Consider the following 6,000-nt stretch of genomic DNA (forward strand, 5'->3'; position numbering starts at 1 on the left):
TTTATATTTATTGGATCTAAATAATCTTTGACTATATGAAAAGATGAGAAAATTATATTGTCTGAATTCAGTTCAAAATCAAATTTAAATTTAATTAGGTAGATAAATTCGTTACAAATTTATAATAGAAAATTAGTGTAATCAATTAGTCTAACATACTATTAGTATTCTATAAATATCTCAAACTATAGTTATTCAATAGATATTTCCAATAGATATTTAAACTTAGTTTTAAGGCAAACTCAATTTTCTATAAATTTGTATCTAATAGATATTTCCAAATATCAAACATAGAAAATTTTGTAGAGATTGTAAAGTGACGATTTAGATTGAAGATTTTATCTAATTGCGAGTTAGATTTTTCTAATACAATCTGCACATATCTAAGTCATTTGAGTATTTTCTTTTTCATTCCATTCCCATTTTTTACACAAAAATGTTAAGTGACCTATCTCCTCTATGGTCTGTCGTCTCTATAGGTTGTCATTTTGATAAACCTCAATTTTGTAGTTTATCTTGTGCTTAATTTGGGGGATTTTATTAATTTATCTCACATTTATTCAATGAAATAGCATGGTTTTGTAATTCTCCCTGAATTTGTGCTTAAGAGTGAAAACATGCTTTCTAGGCCTTAAATTTGCCAATTTTAATTCACCTTAATTCCATTCGATGCCTTGATATGTTTGTTGAGTGATTTCAGATTCATAAGGCAAGTATTGGATGGAAGAAGTGAAGAGAAAAGCATGCAAAGTGGAGAATTAATGAAGAAATGAGCATTTGGAGAATTGAAGGCCACGCGCACGCGTCACCCACGCGTACGCGTGAGAAGGACATTTGCAAAGCCACGCGCACGCGTCGTCCACGCGCACGCGTGACGAGCGGCATGTGACTCACTTAAAGTGAATTCGCTGGGGGTGATTTCTGACCTTTTCAGGCCCAAATCCAACTCATTTCTGAGGTTATTTCATGCAGAATTGAAGAATGGACAAAGGGGATAGCAATTAGATTAGGTTAGGAAGCATGTAGGTTAGTTTTCTAGAGAGAGAATCTCCCTCTTCTCTCTAGAATTAGGGTTCTTAGGTTAATTTTCATCTTAGATCTAGGTTTAAATTTTTGTTTTCATCTTGTTTCTTTTACATTTTCATGTTCTAGTAGTTTAATTCCCTAGTTTCTTCTTGTTAATTTTTCTCTTTATGCCTCTTTTTATGTGTATGATCTATTGTTGGATTTGGCTTTCATTTAATGCATTTTGATGTTTGATGTTCTTTTATTGTTGATTTGAGTTGTCATTGTTATTTTCTTACAATTGGTAGTTGTAGAATTTATATTTCTTGCAATTTATTATGCTTTCCTTTTATGCCTTCCAAGTGTTTGATAAAATGCTTGGTTGGATGTTAGAATAGATTTTTGAGCATTCTTGGCTTGGAAAGAGAAATTAGGCAATATTGAGTCATTAATACCCAACTTATGTTGGTGATCTAGAGTTGTTAGTTAATATTGTTTCCATTGACGCTAGTGTTTTGCTAATTCAATTAGTAAGTTGACTAGGACTTTTGGATTGAGATTAACTAGTCTTATTTGACTTTCTATTGTACCTTCTTCCAATGTTGGAGATGATGAAATAGGATAAGCTCTTGTTAATTATTGTTATGATTAGTGACTAGGATAGAAAGCCTATATTCTCAATCCTTGCCATGAATGTCTGTCTTTATTAATTGCTTTCTTTAATTGTTTGCTTTATTATCTAGCCATTTAATTTCTTGCACTTTTACCGACCCACCCATTGGATACCGTAACCAATAATACGTATACCTCACTGCAATTCCTTGAGAAGACGACCCGGGACTAATACTCTCGGTTACTTTTATTGGGTTGGACTTGTGACAACCAAAACTTTTAAACTTTGATTGAGTATTATTTGTTGGTTGGGAACTATACTATCAACGGAATTATTTGTGTGAAATTCCTAACCGACGAAAATACTACATCAAGTTTTTGGCGCCGTTGTCGGGGAATTGCAATGTGTGCTTGTTATTGGTTATTGTGTATATGTGAATATTGTGAATATGTTTGCTTTTTTGCTTCTTTGTTAGTTTTTGCTAGTTTTAGGCTTTGGTTTTCTTTGTTTCTTGTTAGTTTTTGTTTTCATTTCCTCTAGCTACTATGAATTCTCACTCCTTTGGCTATGAGTTTGGTTCAAACTATGTTGTAGGGAATGGAAGCTACAATGACAACATGCATCAAGGATAGAGCAATCAAAGATGGGAGGAGCCTCAAGCATTTGATCAACCTTCATGGCAACAACCTCCCCCAATGTACTACGATCAAGAGCCATACCATGATTCATACCAATCTAATGTTTGTGGTAACCCTCATTGTAATTGTCAACCACAACCACCACATACATATGACCCCTAACTGACATATCCATCATATTCTCTGTAAGCAGACTCCGCCTTACAGGTATGACATTCCTAGCCATGTATGAATTGATATCCTCTGCAAGTGACCCCAGGCTATCAGTTGCAGGTGCAGCTCTCAATAGCTGTGTATCACTGGAAAGCGTTCTGTGGTCGTACCACTATCTATATTTGACTACCTTCACCACGCAGTAGATGAACATACAATAGATGATTATACCATAAGATTCAACTCTTTATGCTCATTCTAATTTACCTCTTTTCTCTTTGCCTCTTTGTGCTGCTCTTGTTTCTCTTCTTAACTTTTGTATATATAACTTATGTCAATTTCGGTATGAATAGTTAGCCTGTCCCAAACATAGGTTCATTATGTCTATGCTAAACTAATACGACTTTTCATGTAATACCTAACCCTAGCTGCAATTCAAATACTAACTATATTGGTCCTAGAACACTTCACTAATCACCATTTATCTTTACCATTAAGACTTTACCGACTTTCTCTTTGATTTTTATCTTTTCTTCAACATTTTATCTTTCTTTTATCTTTATCTCACTAATATGTTATCACCACTCTCTAAGTAATTTATGAAGATAATTATGAGATTCTGAGCTTAAAGTTGTCTTCTAAAGGCTTTTACGAAAAATTGCCTTTTGCTATTATATTATTATTTTAATAATATTTTAATCCAATTTTTCGAAAATTATAGTTTGACCCTGCAAATTTTATAAAAAGTATATTTTGACCCCCTTAACTTTTGATATTTATACTTTAACCCATTAAACTTTGGTATTTATACCCTCTAACACAAAAATATTTGCACTTTGGCCCCTCCCAAGATAAAAGGTGATTCTTCGTTGTTCTTCATCAAACTCAAAGTGTTCTTCTTGTTCTTCATAAATTCTTCAGATTCTTACCTGTTTTTCAATCTTTTCGGTAACCGGTTTTTACCGCCACCAAAACCCCTTAATTTCCACTTAATTTCAACACAATTTCGATCTTAATTTGAGGGTTAGGATTTTGGTTTTTCTAGCTTCCAAGAACATGAAATTCATAGCTTGATTTTTATCAAATTTTCACCAAAATTTCATCATGAATCTCTCATATAAGCAATAAATTTCAAGCATAACCAAACCATATCATAATCACAAAAAATCAAGATAAATTTTACCAAACCCTACCTTGATTTTTAGCTTCTTATTCGGCTATGCTTCAAGGTGTTCCTAGAGGACTTTTTCCTCCTAAATCACATCAAAAACAACTTTAAACCCTCAAAACCCTAACTGACCAAACCTTCACTCACCAGTTACAATGAGATTTCTCACCTTAATCGTGCTGAAATTTGACGTTTCTTGGCCCTCAAGTTAAGCTAAGCATGATACCTATGGATGAATATCAAGAAAACACACGTTTATGCATGTGTTCTTGAAACCGAATTCAAAGGGAAGGAGAATAGCCATCTCACCTTATTTCTAGTCTCGATAAGTCACATGGTTCTGAAAAGAAAGAAGAGAGGATCATTTTGACGAGATTAGAGTTTTGATTTGGGTTTTAGTTCAGAGAAAATCAAGCATTGAAGATCAACAACCAAGAATTTTTCTCGCTTTTGTCTCTAAGTTTTTGGCCACAAAGAGGAAATGAAACAGCCTTGGAGGTGTTGGGGTTGAAGGGAGAGCCGTGATTGGCTGGTGTGGGTGGTGGTTTAAAAAAATATTAAAATATTAGGTGTATAATTACTAAAATTAGATGTATTAGAATACAAGTATCAACACATCTAGAGATTACTATCTGAGATACTAGTACAGAAGATATATAATGTGGCATTAGCATTGCTAATGTCATCAAAGGGTGCTGGTATTAACTTGCACCAGAAGACTGTGAACCCGATTAAACTGATCTCCTGTTTTTCACTAAAACAGATCAAATAATATTAAAATATTATTCAAGCAGATCTAATATTAATATAATAATAATAATAATAATATATGACTATTTCTCTTCTCTCATGAATCGAGTTTGGCTTGTCAAACTAAGACTAAGTACGAAAACCAGAATCTAAAACTCCAAACCAAAACGGCTCAAAAACTAGGTTCTTCGTGACTGTGGCACCAAGCTGATCTTAAAAGAAATTCTTACCTAGTGAAAACATGATGATGATGAATATCGAGGTTCTTGATAATAAAGTAGAGGTGCTTCATTTCCTAATCTTCTGAAGAACTCGTATCTTTAGAAAAGGTCTCGTGTATCAAAAAACTAGGATGTTATATTCTACCCTCCTAAAAGACAATTTTCGCCCTCAAAATTTTAGTTACATTAGAAGATGTGGGTAGTCAGCTTTTCTCTTGTCTTCTAGATCCCACATCTGCTCCTCTTCTCTGCTTTGTCCCTAAGCTACTTTGACTAAATGAACTGTCTTGCTTCTCAGTTGTTTGTTGCTCTTCTCCACTATCTTGACTGGCGATGCTTGATATGTCAAATTGTTTTGTAACTATACTATTTTTGGTTGTAAAATGTGACTCTCATCGGGAATATTGATGAGCGGATAATTTCTACGCTTTTTGGCATTATTTTTACATAGTTTTTAGTATGATTTAGTTAGTTTTTAGTATATTTTTATTAGTTTTTAAATAAAAATCACATTTCTGGACTTTACTATGAGTTTGTGTATTTTTCTGTAATTTTAGGTAATTTCTGGCTGAAATTGAGGGACTTGAGCAAAAATCTGATTCAGAGGCTGAAGAAGGACTGCAGATGATGTTGGATTCAGACCTCCCTGCACTCAAAGTAGATTTTTTGGAGCTACAGAAACCCAATTGGCGCGTTCTCAATTGGGTTGAAAAGTAGACATCCAGGGCTTTCCATCAATATATAATAGTCCATACTTTGCCCGAATTTAGACGACACAAACTGGCATTTAACGCCAAAAACAAGTCACAAACTGGCGTTTAACTCCAAGGAAGACCTCTACACGTGAAAGCTTCAATGCTCAGCCCAAGCACACACCAAGTGGGCCCGAAAGTGAATTTTTACATCATTTACTTATCTCTGTAAACCCTAGTAACTAGTTTAGTATAAATATGACTTTTTACTATGGTATTTATATCTTTTGGATATTTTATGTTCAGAGATCACGTTTGGGGAGGCTGGCCATTTGGCCATGCCTAGATCTTGTTCTTATGTATTTTCAACGGTGGAGTTTCTACACACCATAGATTAAGGTGTGGAGCTCTGCTGTTCCTCATGAATTAATGCAAAGTACTATTATTTTTCTATTCAATTCAAGCTTATTCTTATTCTAAGATATTCATTCGCACCCAAGAACATGATGAATGTGTTGATTATGTGACACTCATCACCATTCTCACCTATGAACGCGTGCCTAACAACCACTTCCGTTCTACATGAAAACAAACTTGAATGCGTATCTCTTAGCCTCCATTCAGAAAGATCGGAGTCTTCGTGGTATAAGCTAGAATTATTGGCGGCCATTCCTGAGATTCGGAAAGTCTAAACCTTGTCTGTGGTATTTCGAGTAGGATCTGGGAAGGGATGACTGTGACGAGCTTCAAACTCGTGGGT

The sequence above is a fragment of the Arachis ipaensis genome, chromosome B07 (assembly GCF_000816755.2).
Source record: "Arachis ipaensis cultivar K30076 chromosome B07, Araip1.1, whole genome shotgun sequence".
In the NCBI taxonomy this organism is placed as follows: domain Eukaryota; kingdom Viridiplantae; phylum Streptophyta; class Magnoliopsida; order Fabales; family Fabaceae; genus Arachis; species Arachis ipaensis.